Below are 22,942 nucleotides of genomic sequence, written 5' to 3'. Positions count from 1 at the left end.
GAAAGCGAGAACATGGAATCAACCATTCACTAATATAGGATGTTCAGAAGTTCTGATAATTGGCTCCACTCTTCCTGCAGGGGCCCCTGACTGCAATGGAAGCAGAGGTAAGTCAAGAATGAAAATATCTGAAGATCCCACCCAAGAGTCATATATATAGCTGGCTCTATATTTTTTCTGTGTTAATGCTGTTTGGGGCTGAGGTAATGAAACCTCTCTCTTGGAATGCTGATCTAAAAACTAATCTTTTTAATTGACCTCAGGAATGAAGGAAAAGTAGGTTGAGTTGGTGCTTTGGATAGATGTCCTCAAAGGAGAACATATGGGCTATAGAAAGCAAGTGGGTGAAGGTAATAGGGTGTGTTCTTTTACTAGGTCTGTACTGAATTTGGGAACGTGGGAACTGTGCTATCCTGCCATTGTTATCATTAGTGGACCAGTGACAGTGGGGATATTTAAATGTGACCTTAGTGTTAACGTGGCTACAAAGTATAAAACAAAGGTCCAAGCCACCTGTGAGTTCCAAAACCCCAACAGTGGCTGTGGCAGCTTCAAGTGAGCTACACAAATTCTTGTTTGAACTATGTCTGTTATTTTCACTGTTAACCCCTGAAACAGGGAAACAGATGAATTGTCACACTGACTTAAAGAGTCTTAAGCATATGGGTATACAGACGCTTACCTACTTTGCTCTCCTGAGATTTTCAGCATGCACTTTAGTGTTTAAATAGGGCTGGAATTATGGATGTGTTTAGGGGCTTTACTCACCGGGGATCCAAAATTCTTAAGATATTGGCATGGTTTGCATCCAAACTCTCCCTTTTAGAGCTGCAGATACATTATCTGTTCTGTCTTTTTGAAGGGAAGCAAGGAAAAGAGAGAGAATGAAAGAGACTATCCAGATGATCAGTTGGATGCAGCCATGTTTGGAGTTGGAGAGATGGGCAAACCAGCCAAGAATACCTTGCATTCAGTTTCACTCAGAGCTGGGAGAAATTCAGCCCCTGTTTGTTCTGACAAGGTTCTTTCTCTATAATGCAAATTCTCACTCAGTCTTTTTCCAAGAACTGCAAGCAAGGTGGTATTTGTAGACCCAGCCTTTGAAGAATCTGGAAATGCTTGGTCTGTGCCTAGATTTTTTTTTTTAGTAGTGTTGGAGTATATTGTAGCTGTGATGGTCTGAGAATTATGCAAGAGGCAAGGGTTTCTTGGGGTGATTCAGTTATTGGACGAACTGCATAGTTGGTATGGAATTGGACAAGCTTTTGAATGAGAGACATTCATCTTCATCACATGAAATCTGTAGAAGAATGTCTTGCATTCAAGAGCTTATCTAACTCTATCCCAACTATGTAGTTGGTCCAATAACCAATATCACCCTAAGAAATCTATAGATTTCTTTTACACTCCTTTACTTCTTCCTACTCCACTGCCTTTCTAGTGTGGCCAGTAAGGCCTAAGGCAGGCATGAGCAATTATAACTTGGGATATTTTCATATTCAAAAATTTTCCCTTCTACCTACTAACTTTGGCATTCTTCCCCTGGGTGCAGCATAGTCAGACCATCAAATATGTACGCATGCGTCTGTTCATGCGCACATACTAGCTTATTTTTTTTATCCTCAGTGCTGGTTTGTAAGAAAGGCAAATATACAAATAAGGTTCATCCTGACAATTGTTTGGGACCTGCCCTGTGCTACTGGTTAAACCTCAGAGAAAACAAATCAAAAGACACGAAAACTGTTCTTGGCACTCAACTCTAGTTGCTCAGCCATATGCTGTGGTCTGGGTTTTTTTTTACTTGTCGATTAAACGTTACTTATTTCCTCTATGTAGATTGCTTCTCTCTGACTTTCCTTCTCTTCCTTGGCTTCTGTCAAGTGATGGGAATGTTACGTGTTGACAAATAACACGCCCAATATACCACCCACAAACGTAGTTCTTACATTAATCTGAATATATACTGTACTAGTACAGTACAGAAGGCATACATTATATATGTAAACCATAAATCCATAATTGCATGCATAAAGCTATAGCCTGTCTCCCTCCATTGCAAGTGTTAGGTGATATAGTTTTTACTATGAATTCATTCAGGAACAGTGGAACAGATTATTTATCTGCTCTTTTGGAATAACAAATTCTTTTTATGGAAATCACAGTGCAAACCAGGCAACAAAAATTATGCTCTATAATTATGGCAAGAAGATAACAGCAATATCCTGAGCTGCAAGTGTATGTGTGTGCATACAAATGTGTGTATACATGCATTACTAGTACAGAAGAACATTTGAAAATCCTGAATTTATTTAAATAGACTGTATGGCAAGTTGCAATGTACAGCTGAATGTAAATTTAGTGCAGCTCTAATAACATAGGCTTAACCGTATGTCTAAAGTAGAAAGGAGAAATGCACCTTTGGAAAATGATTTGCTTGGAAAATGTAACATTTTACTCTTTCTGAAGGTTGTTTATGCTGTAAAGAACTGGTTGTTAGAGCTTGATATGTAACCTGACCACATGAAAGGATGAATTCATTTTGTATATGTGCATTAAAAATTGTTAAAATGTCTAGTAAACATGAAGTCTTTGGGTAGTATTATGCTAACTTGCTACCTTCATGCTGGATTATATATTGTCAGGAAAAGAAAAGTAAATTGAGTTAGTGACTTTTTCCCAGCTAGAATTTTAAATATAAAAGGGCAGTTTTTTTAATAAGCAAGCTCTAGTTCTATTACTTTGTTAAACCAAAGTAAGGAAGAGAATGGTAAGATGAGATTCTGCGGGTTTTGTGTGTTATGTTTTGTATTATCAACAGTTGATAGCAATAGCTTACTGCACGTGTTATGTATTACACCTTCAGTAGATAGTTCAGACAGGATAGAAAAAGCTACCTTTTGATTCACTGCCATTGACAGTATAATAAAATAGGGGGGGAAATGTCTGCAGTCTCTAATAAGCAATATATCAACTAAGCGCTGTCAGGCTTTGTAGAAAGCTTCACAGCATGATTTATTGCATTAATTACAGTCATGTGGGCTTCATGCTCCTAAGCCTGAAATTGCAATCACATTCTAAAGTTGATTTAAGAACATGCTTTAGCCAAGACCAAAGTGCAGCCTATTATGATTAATGCAATAAAATATTTATTACATACCCTCTTTTCTTCTCTTTGCTTCTCTGTTTTGCCCTAGTTAGTGACTCATTCTAACAGTGACATGCAATTAGATTTCAAATTATGAGGATTCTCATCTGTTTTTCATTTACTTCTTCGTTGTTTGCTCTCATTTTTACATTCCTTTGGTCATATTCTCCCTTTCTTGTCCCTCCACCCCCCCCAAATCTTGTGACTCTATTTCTTATCTGCTGTCTGAAGTGCATTTAAATCTCAAGCAGGCAAACAGTTCTTTCTGAATGCGTAGCCATGGCTTTCTCTGCTGAGACCTAGTGCATTGTCTTCTCCAATACACTCCTTTTAAATTAGACAACTAAGCTTCCAAGCACAACACAATGGCTCCTTCTGCCCATTGGTACAAATCCATTTAAAAAAAATGTTGGAGGGCACACATGACAATGTGTTAATTCTCCAGCAGCACGGAGAAACATAAATGGGAGACTTGAAGGTTAGGGGTATATGTTTCTCCTCTGCTTGTTTTTCTCCTCCAGCTCCTCCCAGTGTTTGTTTCTGAGGGGACAGTGCTCAAGAGGATATTGTATATTATTTGCCTTGTTGGGTCAGTAGAAAAATAGGGACCCAGAAGGAATCTTTTCATAAATATTAGGTTTTATTCAGTATGGCCACAAATTATCTATAACCAGGGTGTCTTTTAGAAGCCACAACCTAGGATGAGAGTTCTTTTTGTATTATGCGTTGTACAACATAGAAAGAAGTTGATGGTCACAGTCCAGGTCAGGGGTCGGCAACACACGGTCCATGGACTGGATCCAGCCATGGAGCCATTGGATCTGTCCTGCAGATGTGGGGTTTTAGTGGGGTTTGGTGGGAGGCTTCAACTATGGGGAAAAGCAGCAGCTGCAGGTGGGTCCTAGCACCTGCCTGCCTCTGACTTGAGGTGGGTCATTCCAGCTGCAGCTGGAAAAGATTGCCTACTACTATTCTAGTTGATAGTAGGGAACTCTTTTCTGTAATATAGTATCTCTAATGCACCTGAGTCAAGATATCTTTTTTGGCATGAAGCAGTGTAGGGATAAATTTTCAAAAACAGCTTTAAAATTTGGGCCTGCAGTTTTGTATAAACATGTCGGGTAGGTGGACACCTAACTATGCAATTTCCATTCATTGTGCTTGGGGCAGGGAAGGAAAGGGGGAGGGGGAGAGAGCAAATACTGTACAGAGGCTGAGTCCTTGTGGAAAATAAGGCCCATGACTTAATTATAACAAAAGGCCTTTGGCACCAGAATCTGTAGTTTCCCTCTGCTTCCTGATTACTTTTAAAATACCATGTATAATTTATTAAATGAGGCATTTCTGTGAAAGGCTTGAGTAGAGAGAGGTAGTTAGCCTAAAGTCAGGCAGAAGACAGGGCAAGCTGGCACCTTAGAGACCAATTCATTCAGAAAGGCACAAGCTTTCTAGGCATCATCAGATAGCATCTGGGTTGGTTCTACATTGCTTCATGCCAAAAAGCATCTCTTGACTGCTGGTACTTGGATGCATTAGAGATGCAATACTATAGATGCATAGGTGGATCCAGCATTTTGTAAAGTGGGGGATGGGGTGCAGGAGCAGAAACTGGCACAAGGGAGGTCACACCCTTTCTCCCAGGCTTCCCCACACCACAGGGGTGGGCAGAGTATGCCATAGGAGCAGCACTTGGATTTTTTCAGGTAAGAATCCTGCCAACCCCCTACTCCCAACACCCCTTCGCCAGCATTGCCTCCCTTCCCCTCCAGGCTCAGAAGCACATCCTGCCCCCTCCCTTTCCATTCCTCCCTCCTTGAATGACCCAGGGCAAGGGAAGCTCCAGAGATGAACCTGCCCACCTCCAGCTGGATTGTGTAGGGAATATAGGGGCTCCAGGGGGAACAGCAGAAGCAGCAGACAGCAGTTCTCTTTTCCTGAGCTGGTTCCCAGGCTCACAGGGAGTACCCAAGGGGCTTGGGCAGGGGGTTACCTGCCTACAGCAGCTGCTGCCATTATCCCTGGCTAGGCTAGACCCTGACTTCTTATGCAGCCCAGCTGGGGCAGGGAAGGAGCAGTTTTAGTGCTCCCCTTGCCCCCTGTCAATTAGGAACAATGACATCAGGTAGGAAAGGAAGGGCATCAAAAGGGAGAGGATGTGCAGCTGAGCATAGAGGGAAGTTTTACCTGTTTTGGGGGCTGCTGATCCAGCCATGTAATCTGAAACGGGGGTACAACTGTGCCACATCAACCCCTCTGGATCCACCCCTGGACATACATTATCTCATGAAGTAAGTTGCTGCATACAAAATAGGATGCCTTTCCAAACAAGTTAGTCTCTAAGGTGCCACCCTGCCCAGCCTTCCGTATGAAAATCATCATATTTTTCTTTGCCTCTGTTCATTCTGAAATTTTGGTCTCCTATTTTTCTTCTGATGGCTCCAAACACAGTCATGATTTACATGGATGTAACTCAATTCTGCCTTCCATCCTTATTAAGTGAAATGCTTAAGAATACATTTCCATCCCATTGATTTGGATTGGTGTTGGGACAGCCCCAAAAGAGGAGTGGCTCGTACAAGGGGTCTGGAAGGTAGAGGGGGTCTGCCCTGAATCTGGAACCACCCATATTAAGGGCCTCCAGAGGCCCTTAGTACAGGCAGCTGGAACCAGGGGCTGCTCACACCCACATCTGGGTGAGGGTAAGGACTAGCAGCCTTGAGAGAATTGGGCACTCAGCTAGGGTACCAGGTCACAGGGTAAGATTGAGTAGACCCTGACAGCACTGAGGCCCAGGGCATGGGAAGAGCAGTGCCAGGCCAGAGTGTGTATCCAGGAATCATGGCAGATAAGATCATGGTGGGGCTTGAAGCCCAGGAGAGTTTGTAGGTTGTGATGTGGCTCAGAGAGGAGGGCCCAGGGAGAGAGAGGGCAGATGGCCGCAGAGGTGGCCTCAGACACCTCGGCTGGCTGGAATGAGGTCAGGGCCCAGAGAGGACTGAAGGGTGGAAGCCCACTGAAGAGGGGTGACCCAATGCCATGGAGGGCCTGACACACCCCGACTGGCCCGATCCCAGGTCCAGGACAAAGGATGTTCAAAAGGTCCTGATGCAGTGTGGACCACAGTCAAGAGGTGGAGGCTAGCACCAGCACTGCCCACATGATGGTGACTGGAAGAGTCACCTGAAGGTGGTGGCTAAAGGCTAGGGGCCTGTGATAGGAACTGGGCTGGGAAGAGCCTGAGAGAACTGGGTCATGAGGGTGTAAGAACACCCCTAAGGGGGAAGGGCATACCTCTAAGGTGAGAAGGGCTTGGGCAGGAAGGCCAGGCTATTGTGAGTGAGGAGAGCCTAAGCCAGGGGTCAGCAACCCCTGGCATCTATGCCAAGCACAGCACATGAGACCATTTTGCTGGCACACCACCACCAGCCTGGGCTCTAGGCAGCTGCTGCCAGCCACGAAGCCCAAGCTGCTCCCAGCAGGCGGCTGGGCAGCTGCAAGCCCTGCTGCAAGCAGACCAGGCTCTGTAGTTGGCAGCAGCTACCCAGAGCCTGCGCCAGTTGCAGACAGGAGGCTGCAAACATCTATTCTGGGCTCTGGCATCAGCTCCATACCAGCAGGTGTGCTTGCGCCTCATAGTGGATGGTGTGGGAGGGGTCTGAGGCAGTGCAACCCTGGCCTCTTCCCTGCTGCCAGCACAGAGATGATGACTGGGCTCTGAAGCCCAGCGCAGCTGTTTGTAGCCAGCCTGAGGTGTCTGCAGCAGGCAGTGAGCAGGCTGCAAACAGCTGCGCCAGGCTCCACAGCCCTGGCATCAGCTCCATGCTGGCAGCGACTGCACATGCACCTCAGAATGGACAGCGGGAGGCCTATGCTGCCTCAGGCCCTATCCCCACTGTCTGCTCTGAGAAACGCATGCACCTGCGGTATGGAGCTGATGCCGGAGCCCAGAGCAGTTGTTTGCAGCCTCCTGGCTGCAGCCAGCCCAGGCTCTGGTAGCTGCTGCCAACCGTGGAGCCCCAGGCTGCTTGCAGCAGGGCTTGCAGCTGAGCCCGCCTGACTCCCATCTGTTCCAAGTCCAGTCCCAACCCAGCCCCGCCAGCAGGATGAGGCTGAGCATACTATGTGGGACATACCAGGTAAGACTAGTCTGACATTCCAGGGAGCTGAGCATACTGGGTGGGACATACCAGGTCTGACAAGTGCAGAGTACCAACAATGACAAGTGCAGGGTACTGCACCTGGGGAGGAAGAACCAGCAGCATACCTGTAGGCTGTGGAACTCCCTTCTCATCAGTGCAGAGGCAGAAAAGGATCTTGGAGTCATTTTTGATGCCAAAATGAACATGGGCCGTCAGTGTGGGGACGCGGTTAGGAAGGCCAACCGTACCTTGTCATGCATCCACAGATGCATCTCAAGCAGATCCAAGGAGGTGACCCTCCCTCTCTATGCGACACTGGTCAGGCCGCAATTGGAGTACTACGTCCAGTTCTGCGCGCCGCACTTCAGGAGGGATGTAGACAACATGGAGAGGGTCCAGAGGAAGGCTACCCGCATGATCAGGGGGCAGCAGGGCAGGCCCTACAAGGAGAAGCTAAGGGACCTGAACCTGTTCAGCCTCCACAAAAGAAGGCTGAGGGGGGATCTAGTGGCCATTTACAAACTAGTTAGGGGGGACCAGCAGGCATTGGGAGAGTCCCTGTTCCCCTGAGCACTACCAGGAGTGACAAGAAATAATGGTCACACGCTGGCAGAGGGTAGATTCAGGCTAGATATCAGGAGGCGCTACTTCACTATCAGGGTGGCTAGAATCTGGAACCAACTTCCAAGAGAAGTGGTGCTGGCTCCTACCCTGGGGGTCTTTAAAAGGAGGCTGGATGATTACCTTGCCGGGGTCGTTTGACCCCAGTGCTCTTTCCTGCCATGGCAGGAGGTCAGACTTGATGATCTGCTTAGGTCCCTTCCGAACCTACCAACTATGAAACAATGAAACTAAGGAATTACTGAGCATGATAACTTAGCAGTCCAGTTAGGCATGAGCTGAAGTGCAGTTCAGTTGAGAGAGTGATTTGGATTGGACAAGAACTGGACATAACACTGACAGGGCCATCTGCAAGGCATGGGACACAGTGTAGGGAAGGTTGGAGCCATGTGTAGTGGCCCATGAAGCTGGGGCAACAAAGATAGCCTGCACCACCAAGATTGGGGTAGCCTCCTGCAGTCTAAATATATAAAGTAACAACAAAGGCATAGCAGGCAAGTGCAGAGTGGACAGCCCCAAATGGGGGGGCACAAAACTATTTTTTGTGGATGTCTGCCCCCCCACCCCATTACAATGGGCATCCTTTCACTGCAGCACTTAAGGTGTGTGTGCATTTGTGTGTTGGGGGTGGGGAATGTGATATAAAGTTAAATTTTAAGACCAACAAAAAAGGTCACTGAAGCTGTCTCATGCCTCACCCCTTCAATTGAAATTTGCTATTTTGCATTTACAGTATCTGCCTGGATTTGTTGAGGCTGTTAAGTGTGGCAAATATCTAAAAGGAAAAAAACACTATCTAATCCAGGGGTAGGCAAACCCTGGCACGTGTACCAGAGCGTACCATGCAAAGGCATTTTACTTGGCATGTGCAGCTTGGGGAAGGGGCTGGGCTGTACTGCCAAATCAAGGATTGGACCCCTCATGCACCTCCACTGTCCACCCTGGCATGCCAACATCTTACAAGTTGATGCTGTGGTTGTTTTAGGCACTCTGCCTAAAAACATTACCAATTCCTGATCTAATCTCTTAATTCAGTGGTTTTCAAAATTTCTAAATTCACAAAACCATTTCATATAACTCTTTCTGCTGTGAAACCCCTCACCCCTGTCCTAAAGACAAGTGACCCAGCCCAGCAGTGACAGTGCACTGCCTCCCAGCACACTCTGCCAATTACTTCTAATCTCTTTGTGGAATCATAGAAAATGAGGGCTGGAAGGGACTTGAGGAGGTCATCTACTCCAGCATTTCTCAACCCATGGATCACAACCCAAAGTGGGTTGCAAGAATATATGAAAGGGTCACAGACAAACTTTAAAAATTGATTCTTCTTTAAAAGAGAAAAACATGGGAAGCTATGGCTTTTACCTTTCAGGTTGGCAGAGATCCAGCCTGCAAGAGGCTGCTTGGGGCTCCCCATGCCCCACACATACCCCGCTACCCCTACCCCCCTCTGCCCCACATACCTACTCCATGCCCTACACACTGAGGCTGGTGGGTGGGGGAGCAGTGGGTCAGGAGTGAAGGGCACTGGGCCAGGACTGGCCATCAATATTTACAAACGTGTCCTGGTACAAAAAAGGTTGAGAACTACTGATCTGGTCCAAATCTCTGCTCAAAGCAGGACCATCCCCAACTAGATCATCCCAGCCAAGTCTCCGTCTAGCTGGGTCTTAAAATCTGCCAAGGATGGAGATTCCACCACCTCTCTGGGTAACCTGTTGAAGTGCTTTACTACCTTCTTAGTGAGAAAGCTCTTCCTAATAGCTAACTTGAATTTCTCTTGCTGCAACTTGAGACCATTGCTCCTTGTTTTGTCACCTGCCACGAGAGCCCTCTCTATGGGTGTGCAGAGCCCAGGGCATATCAGCTTGTGTGGGGCCAGGGGCTGGGGGTGGTGATTGCCTGTAGAAGCCGGTGGCAGCATTGGCAGTGGGGATGGGCAGTGGCAACTGCCTGTGAAGGCTGGCATTGGTGGCGGAGGTGACGACGGCCCACAGAAGCTGCTGGCAGCAGCGGCGGTAGCAGGGGAGGGGGGTGGCAACTGCCTACAGAAGCTGCCAGCAAGAAGGGGTGGAGACTGCCCACAGAAACTGCTGTCAGTGGCGGCGGGGGAGAGGTGGCAACCACCCGAAGAAGCTGCTGATGGCAGTGCTGGCAGGGCCACGGCAGGGCCTGTACGGCACTGTCCGCAGGGCCCCCCAAAGCGCAGGGCCCGGGGCGGTCACCCCAATTTGCCCCCACACTAGGGATGACCCTGTCTGCCACCACTGAGAACAGTCTAGGATCATATTCCTTGGAACCACCCTTCAGGTAGTTGAAAGCTGCTATTAAATTCCCTCTCAGTCTTCTCTTCTGTAGATTAAATAAGCCTCATCCTCTCCTTATAAGTCATGTGCCCCAACCCCTAACCATTTACTTTGCCCTCTGCTGGACTCTTTCTGATTTGTCTATCTCCTTTGAGTAGTGGGAGGCCCAAAACTGGACACAGTACTCCAGATGTGGCCTCACCAGCGCAGAATAGAGGGGAAGAATCACTTCCCTCAGTCTGCTGGCAACACTCCTACTTATGCAGCCCAGTATGCCATTAGCCTTCTTTGCAACAAGGGCTCACTGTTGGCTCATATTCAGTTTATTGTCCACTGTAACCTCCGGATCCTTTTCTGTAGAACCGCTGCGCATTCAGTCAGCCCCCAGCCTGTACTGGTGCATGGGATTGTTCCATCCTAAGTGCAGGACTTTGCATTTGTTCTTATTGAACCTCATGAGATTTTTTTTGATCCAATCCTCCAATTTGTTTGGTCTCTCTGAATCCTAGGCTTATTCTCCAGGGTATCTACTACTCCCCTCAGCATGGTGTCATCTGCAAACTTGCTGAGGGTGCACTCTATGCCATCTTCCAGGTTGTTGATAAAGATATTGAACATAACCTGCTCCAGGACTGACCCCTGGGGCACTGTACTTGATACTGGCTGCCAAGTACATATAGAGTCATTGATTACTGTCTTTTGAGCCTGATGCTCCAGCCAGTTTTCTATCCACCTTATAGTCCATTCATCCAACCAACCCATACTTGGTTAGCTTGCTTGTGAAAATGTTGTGGGAAAGTATATCAAAAGCCTTGCTAAAGTCAACGTGTATCACATCCACTGCTCTCCCCACATCCACAGAGCCAGTCATCTCATCATAGAAGGCAGCCAGGTTGGTCAGGCATGACTTGCCTTTGGTGAATCCACACTCACTGTTCCTGATCACCTTCTCATCCAAGTGCCCTGATAACCTGTCATAGAACACCAAGGTTCCAGAGAACATAGTCTGAAAACCACTATCTTAAATAAACCAATAAAAGGAAGATAGGAAAGAAAGGGAAAAGTTGAAAAAGGCCTGTTTAATCTAAATGTGAAGTGGTTTGTTTTATTTTAAATAACTAAATGGAAAAGGCTAGATTCACAGCTGGAGTGCAACTGCACAATGCTTTGCAGAAATTGGGGGAGCTCTGCTGTTTTACACTACTGTATATCAGCTGCAACCATCATACCAAGGCCTGAATCTATCAGGTGCTGAGTGATTAAAGAATGTTCACCCATTTCTGGGCACTGATGGCTCCAGTTTCTCTAGCATATGAGATGACAGCCTTAGCTCTGTTAGAAGTCAGTTGGAGCTTTGCCATTGACTTCAATGGGGCAAGACTTTCACGCTGAATCTTTACAGAGTATTGTCGAAAGGTGAGAGAAAGAAAAAGCATGTCAAAAACAAGACTATTGCCAAGGACTAAATTAATATCTGTTTAGTGGTACATACTGTACCGTAATAAAAATGTATAGATGATTACATTTATTTTAGTGACTCTTTATTGGAATAAAATGATACCTATTTAAGGTTATAAATATTTCTGTGCACACTTACATGGAATCTATACTCACATTTTTAAGGGAAATCTGAATACTGCTTGATTTGGAGGTGGGGAAGTCAATTGAGCATAAGTGTAATTGGTTTTGGCCAGAAAGCTGGAACATCGTGTACAAATGGGTTTTAATTGAGAAATACCAGCAATCCTAGAGATTTTGCAAAAAGTTGAAAGCATTTGATGAAAACATAAAAATATATAAACTTCAGCCTATAAGCTATGGTGTTTAGAAAGGGGAGTATTAATTGGTAGGCAAGAGTTCGTGGTGATATCAGATAACTAGGGTAAAATTAGAATAGTGTCAAGCTTAGTTTAAAGTATTCCTTACCAACTACATTATTCCTTTGATCCAGTAGAGGTCAGACGCAGTTAGATGTCAAACCTGATATAATAGCCTTCAAGTTGTTTTTTCCCTTTTGACTCTAATTTACCCAGAGCAGGGCAGCACTATGCGCAGCTACATGAGCTAGCTCATACCATGCTAACTGCTGAGCTGGAAGTGTTTGCATGGGGTTGTTGTGGCAGGGCAAATGAGTCCAAAAACAGGGTTGCAATTCCGGTTCATGGAGGATTGGCTTGGGCAATTTAGTATATGGTACTGCTCTGTGCTGGCTAGACATACCTGAATCACTGAACCTGCATATCTGGTGTGTTCTGCCACAATGAAGGTAAACCTTACTTGGCTTCAGAAGTTTCTAAAGAAATGACAATACTGAATTATAAAATTACATTTAAGAATATATACTCATAGCGCTTTTTTTATCTGAAAGGACTGGGCTCCAGAAGGATAGGTGCATCGGTGAGGTGAATAGAAGACTCCGGCGATGGTGCCATCACGGTGGGTTTGGCTTCCTTGACCACAGTCCGCACTCCATAGAGAGCGGACTGTTGGGGAGGAATGGCCTCCATCTCACCTGGAAAGGGAAGAAGCTCTTCTCGGCCAGAATGGCTGACCTTCTTGACAGGGCTTTAAACTGAGACAATTGGGGGATAAGCGGTATACTAACTGTTCTAGCCCAAGTCATGTTAGCTGCACTACCAATAACTTGGGCAACCCAATGGGAGACAGCCCAAGGAAAGGTCCCGCTAAACCCCTCAGGGAAGCATTAGGCTTTTCATGGCAGACTTAACTGCCTGTACACAAACTCCAGGAGCTTGGGAAATAAGCATGAGGAACTGACCCTTCTCCTATGTGAAAATGATTATGACCTGGTAGGAATTACAGAGACCTGGTGGGACTCCACCTATGATTGGTTGGTGGCAATAGAGGGCTATAACTTGTATAGGAGAGACTGTGTCCAGAAGAGGGGTGGGGGTTTCATAGTTTCATAGTAGCTAGGGTCAGAAGGGACCTGAACAGTTCATCAAGCCTGACCCCATGCCACAGGCAGGAATGAATGCTGGGTTCACAAGACCCCAGACAGGTGATCATTCAACCTCCTCTTGAATTTGCCCAAGGTAGGGGCGAGGACCACTTCCCTGGGAAGTTGGTTCCAGATTTTGGCCACCCTAACTGTAAAATATTGCCTTCTGATCTCTAACCTAAACCTATTCTCCATCAGCTTATTATCATTGTTCCTTGTCACCCCAGGTGGTGCTGGGGAGGGGGTCAGGCTAGATGATCTGTTCAGGTCCCTCCTGACCCTAGCTACTATGAAACCCCCACCCCTCTTCTGGACACAGTCTCTCCTATACAAGTTATAGCCCTCTATTGCCACCAACCAATCATAGGTGGAGTCCCACCAGGTCTCTGTAATTCCTACCAGGTCATAATCATTTTCACATAGAGAAGGGTCAGTAACTCTCCTACTAACTGTTCTACGAGAAGGGTGTAACTTTCTACATCAAAGATCAGCTCACCTCCCTGCAAATCAAAATTCCAAACCAGGAAGGGCATCTTGAGACCAACTGGGTCAAGATACGAGGAGAACATGGGGAGGGTGACTTATTTGTAAGAGTCTACTATAGACCTCCCCACCAAGGGGAAGACCTATATCAAGAATTCAATAACGAGCTGGTCGAGGCCGTGCACTCCCGATCCATGATCGTCATGGGGGACTTTAACTTCCCTGACATCTCTTGGGACAAGTGCACGGCCAAATCTGACAGGTTATGTAGCTTCCTCACATGCATCGATGACCTCTACCTAACCCAGGAGGTCTAAGGACTGACTAAGGGAGAGGCACTGCTTGATCTGGTCTTGGCCAATGGGGTGGACCTAGTGAGTGATCTGCAGATTAAGAAGAAGCTTGGTGACAGCGACCACAAATTGATCACATTCTTAGTTCACCGAAGAGCAGGCAAAGCCAGCAGTAAAGTAGAAGTCCTTAACTTTGGGAAGGCTGAGTTTTGCAAACTGAGAGAATTGGTCAGTCAGGCAATTAGAGTACACAAGGAATGGTTATTTCTTAAAAACATAATCCTTGAATCACAGGGCAAAGTCATACCACCTCACAAGAAATGCAATCAATGGGCAAAGAAGCCCCCATGGCTGAATAAGGAACTCTTGGACCTTATTAAGCTCAAAAGAGTAGCCTACACCAGCTGGAAAACAGGAAGCATTACCAAAGAGGATTACTCTACACTCTCCCGCACCTGTAGAGAGTGGTCGAGAAAAGCCAAGGTACAAACCGAACTTAGGCTAGCTACGGGAATCAAGGACAACAAAAAATCCTTCTTCAAATATGTGGGAAGTCGGAAAAAGAGCAAGGATAGCACTGGACTCCTGAGAGAGCCAACAGGGCAACTGACTTCTGATGCTGAAGAAAGGGCCAATCTCCTAAATGACTTTTTTGCATTGGTTTTTCACCCTCCCAGGAGGATCACACTGTCAGGAATGGCACAAACCAATCCAGGAGCAGGTGGTGGGCCTAAAATTGATGTGGATCAGGTGAGGGAACACCTTGAGAAACTAGACATTCACAAGTCCGTGAGCCCAGACGGAATGCACCCAAGAGTCTTGAAGGAGCTGGCAGACATCATTGCACCCCGCTTGGCAGAGTTATTTGAAAAATTGTGGCACTCGGGCGAGGTCCCGGATGACTGGAAAAGAGCCAACATGGTCCCTATCTATAAGAAAGGGAGGAGGGATGACCTGGGGGACTATAGACCAATCAGTCTTACGTCTGTCCCTGGAAAAATCCTCGAGAAAATTGTCAAGGGATCCATCAACACCAAACTGATGGAAGGCAAGCTTCTGAATGCCAGCCAACATGGCTTTGTGACTGGTAGGTCATTCCTGACCAACCTCATTGCCTGCTATGACCAGGTAACATGCGCCCTGGACAAGGGAGGTGATGTGGACGTCATATATCTGGACTTCAAGAAGGCCTTTGAACTAGTTCCCTATGATGTCCTCATGGCTAAGCTGGGGAACTGTGGCCTTGATCATCATATGGTCCGATGGCTAGGCAACTGGCTACAGGGTCAGACCCAAAGAGTACTAGTTGAAGGGAGCAAATCAACATGGCACAGGGTGACCAGTGGAGTCCTTCAGGGCTTGGTACTTGGGCCGGTACTCTTTAACATCATTAGTGATCTGGATTCGGAAGTCAGATGTGAACTTGCTAAGCTCACGAACGATACCAAATTATGGGGGCAGTCACACCACAGGACAGGCTGGGGATACAGAATGACTTGGACATACTCTCAAGGTGGGCCGACCAAAACCTGATGGCCTTTAATGCCAAGAAGTGTAAGGCGCTTCACCTCAGTAGGAAGAACTTCCAACGTACTTACAGGCTCGACAGTGCTACACTCACTAGCACCATGACCGAAAGGGACTTGGGGGTCTTGATTGACCACAAGATGAATATGAGCCACCAAAATGATGTTGTGGCTGGCAAAGCTAACCAAACTCTGGTGTGCATCCACCAATGCATCTCAAGCAAAACCAGGGAAGCCATCCTCCCACTTTACTCGGCCCTGGTGAGACCGAAGCTGGAGTACTGCGTCCAGTATTGGGCCCCCCCACTTCAGGAAGGATGTGGAGAAGCTTGAGACAGTCCAGAGGAGAGCCACGCGTATGATCCAAGGCCTGGAGGGAAGGCTGTACAAGGAGAGGCTGAGGGGCTTGGGACTCTTCAGTCTGGAGAAGAGAAGGCTTAGGGGAGACTTGGTGGCAGCCTACAATTACATAGACGGGTACATCAGGGCCTGGGAGAACAGCTGTTCACCAGAGCTCCCCAAGGGATAACAAGGTCTAATGGCCATAAACTCCAGGAAGGCCAATTTAGCCTGGATATAAGAAAAAAGTTCTTTACGGTGTGTGTGTCCAGGGTCTGGAACAAACTCCCCCCAGAGGTGGTGCAGGCACCTACTCTGCACTCCTTCAAAAAACAGGTGGATATATTTCTTGCTGGGGTCACTTGATCCCAGTTGACTTCCCGCCTATGGCAGGAAGGCTGGACCCGATGATCTCTCAAGGTCCCTTCCAGCCCCTATTGTCTATGAAATCTATGAAATAAAATTTGCACCTGGATCCACCTATAATTGGGCCCCTGACATTTGGATCATAGCCATTCCATAACACCTGGTTTTCCAGATAAAGCAGAGGTGGGAAGGACAATAAAGTTGGAATGAGGTTTGTACTTGTAGTGTTTTTTGTACGTGCAAGAAAGAAATCCCAAATCAGGAATGTTTCCAGGGCAGGTTTTGTTTTTGTTTTTTGTGGGTTTTTTAAAGTATTTTTAGTGTTTTGTTTAATATTTAACCCTGTGCATACTTTCCTTTTGTTATTTGAGTCTCCTGGTGGATTTTGTAAGGGCACTAGGAGTTCAAGGGCCATATCTATAGTTATTGACTTATGGGACATGGGAGAGAGGGCTGATTCCCCCCCCCCCCCCTTAAAATTGAACCTAAAATGTGGGGTCAATTTATAATAGGAACAATACTAAAATCAGTACAATTCCTCCTAAGGCTCCTCCATAGTTTGTCTGTGTGCGTGCTCATTTGCACACAAGCGTATGTGTGTAAGAATTGCCACACACAGATAATTATTAACAGCTAGTGGGAATGAAAATGCCAGAAATAGCATTCTCCAAGTGCTGTGCTCTTCCTGATTGAAGGATCTCTTAAACCGGAGTGGTTCTACATCAGCTCAGACACACTTGTATCAAAGAGACCTCTTATTCTTACCCCTGCCTTCACTCTCCTTTCTCAAGTATGAAGAGAGAGGATGACTTTCTAATATTTATTTTGTGATGTAATAAAGGGCCAGATGACTGTTTTCTGAATTCTGTGGCTGCCTGCAACTTGACCATGGCCTTGCCTGTAAGTTTGCTATTAGCAAATGTGAGACAGTCTCTTTAAAATAATTGTACAGTGGCAATAGGAAGTGATCATGGAAGATACTCTACATTTGTGGCCTGAAGCTGAGAGCACTTTAGCTTCTTTTTGATACTATGTAAATGTTTGTGTTTCTTTGCACAAAAGTCTTCTGCATCCAAAGAATTCTTCTGATCAGAGTGAGATACAGGCACTAAACAGACTTCCACTAGTGGCGTACAGAGCTTCTGAAAGAACCAACCACAACTAAACTTCTTCCATGATCTACCTGTCAAGATGTTCAGTCATTTACATCAATATGGAAACTGTCTATAAGAATAGAGTACTCTGGTGTCTCACACAAATACTGTACTGCAACCCCTGTGCCAGTGAGCCTTGAAACTGGTGTCTGAGGCTGGAACAAAAGCAAATACATTTTTCCCTCTTATGTACCATCACAGAATAGTTTAAATACAGTTCTCTTACATAGTGTTAGCTGGTGATTTTTCATGAAGAATTAAAAACACACCTCAATTGGTAATTCATTTCTTAAGGACCTGTCTGAAATGAGATCAAATTGCAAAAAGACAAGAATCGTAGTAGTTGTGAGTGTGTTAAACACAGTTTATGGAGGAAGAATAGTTCAGAGATTAGGCTGTAAGCTGGGGGCTCTGAAGATGTGTTCATTTTTGTGCTCCACTGCTGACCTTTTTTGACACTTCAGCATGTCATCTAGTCTCTGTGCCTCAGTTTCTGATTCAGAAAATAAGAATAATATTTCTTTACATCAAGGGATGTGGTGAGAATATATTTACATTATAGAGAGTGAAATGCTGAGATAGTTCAATGAGGTGGGACTGGAGAAGTAAGAAAGAGAACAGAGTAGAAATAAGTTTTTGCTTGTTTCAGACACTTTTGTTAATTGGAGCTACAGTACAGGCAAAATTAGAATCTGAATACAACTGAGTAGTATGGATTCTCAGCAGGTTATAAATCTGTATTCATCTGGGTTAGAGAATCTGTGCTTGATCCCAGATGTTTTTCTGGTTGCTATTAGCAGGGAAGAGGACAAGACCTCCTCAGGAGAGCCCACCATCTTAATTCAGAAGGATGTAGTAAAGGAAGGACTGGGATAGGGACCTTTATCATCCTGACCTAGATCAAAGGAGTTTGATCAGGAAATAAAATTCAGTTTTCTAAGAGCACTCCTGAGTGTCAAATCCTTATAAGAAGATCTGTGCATATTTTGGGGACTGGGCTTGATGGCCAAGGAGGTCCTGTGTTCTTCCCTTCTTTATGATTATAGATTCATAGATTGATAGACACTAGGGCTGGAAGGGACTTTGGAAGATCATTGGGTCCGGCCCTCTGCCCCAGGGGCAGGAAGTCTGCAGGGATCATAGGATCCCAGCAAGATAAACATCCGAATATCTCTTGAAGGTGTTCAAAGTAGGTGCTTGAACCACCTCCAGCAGCAGACTATTTCAAACCTTGGGGGCTCAGACAGTAAAGAAGTTCTTCCTTATGTCCAGCTTGAAACGGTCATGGATGAGTTTGTGACTGTTCAACCTTTTCATCCCTTGGGGCGCTCTGGTGTTACTTTAAATAACTGTGTTCTCAAATGATATTCAGTCTTTTTTCGTAAAATCCCAGCAGCTGGAATCCAAAGATCATGTGATCGTGGTAGTTATTGTTTAGAGAGAAATATTTAACATGCATATAACATTTCTTTCAACCTCATTCCCTGAAGGTGAGGTGACAGAAGTATGATTTTAATGAAGTGTGGGAAAACAAGAATGCAGTTATTACCTCTCTGTTAAGTCTTTTACAAATCCCATTGTTGGGATGGTTTTGGTTATTTCACAGTTTTCATCTGTAGGTTCTTAATTCAGTCTTATGGTAAACCAGCCCATTACTCCTGTGGGATACTAATGGAGGTGTGGAGTTTTAAACAAAGTGGGACTGATTCCCCAGAGAATTCAAGTAACATAAAATAGGAGAGTGACTCAGTAGGATATTCAGGCCATTGGGCCAGATTCGCAGCTGGGAAAAAATGATGGAGCTCTACTGACTGTGAAGTATGAAGAGCTGCATAGATTTACACCAGATGAGAATCTGGCCTGTTATTTTTAATATTCACCATGCAAACTACCTACCACCTGTGCAAAATGTTGCATTGAAATAATTAATCAGAAATGGAGACAGTGGAGAGGTTACTCTGCATATTGTTGCCAAAGGCATTGATTTGTTAATGGTAACTACAAAGGATCTTAAAGTTGCGTAGGATTTATAACAGCTTAGTTGCACTTACCTTCACAAGGCAAGAAAAAGTGTCATAATGCAAGTGACTGACTGTGTGTCACTCCTATGTTGTGACAAGTCAGCCTCTAACAAGTGATAATTTATGACATATTTAAAACTAACCCATTATATGTGCTGTTTATACAGAAGCTGTATTTAAAATGTGGGGAGGAAATGTGGGCTGTCAGTCAAAATGCTGATTACTTACAGAGGATTAAAATAAATGGTGGTTGATGCAGGGTGTACTTTTCTCATTCACTGAATGGTATCAGCTCTTCCTTTCAATGCTGTACCCAACAAAATTAATAGGATTCATCCTAGGCATTAAGTCTTCATTAGAGAATATTGCAGATTCTTTGATTCCAACATAAACAGTGGTCAGTCTTCAAAACACAGCTGTTTCCCTTCCCTTCTTAATGTTTTTCCACATTCCACCTTTTAACATTTTGTAAGCCACAATTTTTACTTGGCAGTCTTTTTTTCCTTGAGGGAAAGGAAGCTAGAAGGTGTAGCATGCAGGACTATGTTCATCTGGTCCCAGCCATTCTAATTATGTATTTCAGAGATGCAGGCAGAAAGCATTGAAGCATATAGGAACCTTGGATTACCAGTGATAGTGCTTGAGGTTAGGCACATGCTTAACTACTTCATTGAATCAAGGTGTTAATCTCCTCCAACTATACTTCCAGTAAGAGGTATCACAAAAAACTCTTGCCTTTTATATAGAAAAAGGAGGAACAAGGTGACTTCAACTGTTTCTCTTGCTTGGTTTGACAAACAGGATAGGATTTAGAATTGTGCATCTTCCTGTTCAGATTCCCCTAGTTTCCTGACCAAAAAATAAATAAATAACATTTTTTTTTGCTATTTCTGGCAGTGGAGAACCAATACTGCTACTGAAAAACAAGCTGTAGGTCAATTCATTTGCTTTCACAATCAATCAATCTCCCCCAGGTTTCTGATTCCGAATGCTTATTGTTGCGGAAGATGAGGTATAAAGCAGATAGGATGTGGTTTAATTCTCTCACTCCAAAATCACCTTGTTTTTGCAGGCTGCTAAGGGAAAAATATCTTATAAATGAAGCACCTCCAATGTGGAAGTAATTTAAAAGAGACAGCATTTTTACAGGACCCCTGTTTTAATCGTAATAATACACTTGGTAACATGCATCATACTGTAAAAGAGAGGTGTCAAACAAACCACCCGCAGGCTAGATTCAGCCCACATCACTCCATCATCTGGCCCCTGGTGCTGACCCTGATTCTCAAGTTGACCCACTTGCGATGCATGCTAGACCAGCCTTGTGTGCAGGACCCAGGCCCTGATCTGGGTGCCACCCTGCATGCAGTACCCATGCAAGCCAATCCAGGACCACCATGCCTGCATAGCAGATCCAGCACCTGCAGCACCCACTTTAGCCGGTCTGGGACTGCCGTGCTGTGGTTGGTCCAAGATGCAAGCTGCACTCTGGCCAGTCTGGGGATTAGATGAGGTTGACACTCCTGGAATAAACATTATGGTAATTGAATTATGCTCTTTTTTGTGCTGGTATTTGAATACAGGTCCAGATGACTCCTCTATGTTCATAAGAACAGAAGAGGAAATACTGGAGCTGGATTTCTCCTAGACACCTCAAGATGCACCCACATTGAGTCTCTGGAAACTAACTCTTTGGGTTGAATTATGTGCATACTACAAAACATTTCATCCTTGTCATAATGATCAGAGGGGGAAATGTAAATATGACACCTTGTCAAACTTATACGTCTGATACCTGATTACATGCCTGTCAACATTTCAGGAAGAAAATGAAGATGATAAATAGCAGTTAGAGGGGGATGGTACACCTTTATTTTCCTGCTTTTGGTTCTGTTTCTTCTTTAAATTTTACATATCTACTCCTGTTATTCACTGCAAGAACTAGGGGGATTGGGGTGCTTGGAGATGAGGGCATAATGGTATTATTATTATTATATGTAGTAGTGCTTTCCCGATAGAGTAAGCTTTGCAGTACTTGGCCTCAATATATTCCTTCCATTCTGGGATGGCCAGGCCAGAAGGGAGAGGAATTCAGTGGAATTAGCTGGAGGGAGGCTGGAGATCCTAAGGGTGTCATGAGAGAAGGGGATCTTTTAGATCAGTGATTCTCAAAAAGAGTGTGCCACAAGAGCCTTTCAAAGATGCCATGGGGTGCCACACAATGTTAGCACTGTGAGGTGTAGAAACATGATTCACAAGATAAACCCAGAGATTTCAATTAGGAATCCATAGAATCCAGAATACATTCTGGCCTGTTGCATTCTGAGTTCTTTGCATCAGAAGAATTGCTCTGTTATTTTTCTGAAGTAAAAAATTAATGAAAACTGAGAGCTGGCATTTACTTAGGAATACTTTGAGTCTAAAATGGTTGAATGGTTGAAAACCATTGTTTTAGATTTAGCAAATGGAAACATGGTAGGTCAAACTGATTCTTAGGTATTTGGCTCCACTGAAATGCAAATGGTGGTACTTATATGTGGCTGTAAACATATGTATATAGCACAATTTTTAAGGACAAAGCAAGTGGGGGGTTTTGTTAGTTGATTTGTTCTGATATATTAGAGAAGAGCTGAATTTCTTTCCGCCTGTTACATGGAAAATACAATAACCAAGTTCTGTTAGCAATTATCTCTTACAGTTAATTTATTGAAGTTTTGCCTGTTTGTGTGCAGTTCTTTCCTAAAATTATTAAGCTTTTTCACATATGTGTAACGACAGTTCCACCTTCATGCTTATACCTTACATCCTCCTGTGGAAAGATTGTTTGTACATGAAGAGAAAACAGTCTTCCAATGTCACCTGTAACCCAAATGAAAAGGACCCCTTTCCTTTTCATGTTCTTCATGCCATGCTCAGGAAAAAAACCGATACCTAATGAAAATTATCTTAGTGGTAACTTGAGCTTTAATTAACAGCTGGTTTGATATGTCACTGATCAGGAAGGCCTTCAAAAATAGTCTTACGAGGCCTATAAAAAGTTGCTTACAGATTTTGATCTTCTGCCAAGGTTCCCTGGCTGAAGAAAAGGTTAGTGTCTCCTGGAGCAATGGTTCCACTATCAAGAAAAAATCTGGATCGCGTAGGTGATCTTAAATCCAAGTGAAATTGTGTAGTACTGTGTTGTTAAATATCAATGATTTTTTCTTTGGTGTTCCCTAAAGTTGAAATGTCCCCCTCTGCTATTTGTACTCATGTAAACTATGCATTGTATGCTTATTTGCAAACCTCCTTTGGGTGTGTTGTGCACTATTATGTATTTTACATTTCTGTCTAGTTTATTTAGCACTTTACAAATGCATTTCATTAAAGATACTTTTAATGTAATAAATATGATGCTTTAGTTATTTTAAAAAATTGGAACCAGTACAACCTCTGGTTTCACAAATGAAGTAATTCCGAATGGGTTTATTGACTTGAATTGGGCCCCTGCATACAGCAGTGGAATCAGTCTAAAAGTTCTGTATCTTGCATTTGTTCTAAAACAGACCATCTCTAATCCCAGACATTTCCACAAATCTCCATGCACT

The 22,942-nt window shown here is 44.6% G+C and overlaps 1 protein-coding gene across 3 annotated transcripts in view; it reads left to right on the top strand.

The window, feature by feature from the left end:
• The window catches only part of KIAA1958 (KIAA1958 ortholog), a 172,291-nt gene that overhangs the window by 104,487 nt on the left and 44,862 nt on the right, over positions 1 to 22,942 (top strand). The gene's annotated exons all lie outside the window — the stretch shown is intronic.

The sequence above is a fragment of the Alligator mississippiensis genome, chromosome 3 (assembly GCF_030867095.1).
Source record: "Alligator mississippiensis isolate rAllMis1 chromosome 3, rAllMis1, whole genome shotgun sequence".
NCBI classification, from domain to species: Eukaryota; Metazoa; Chordata; order Crocodylia; family Alligatoridae; genus Alligator; species Alligator mississippiensis.
Note: the sequence above shows the minus strand (reverse complement) of the source record. Positions and strands in the feature narration are given on the sequence as shown.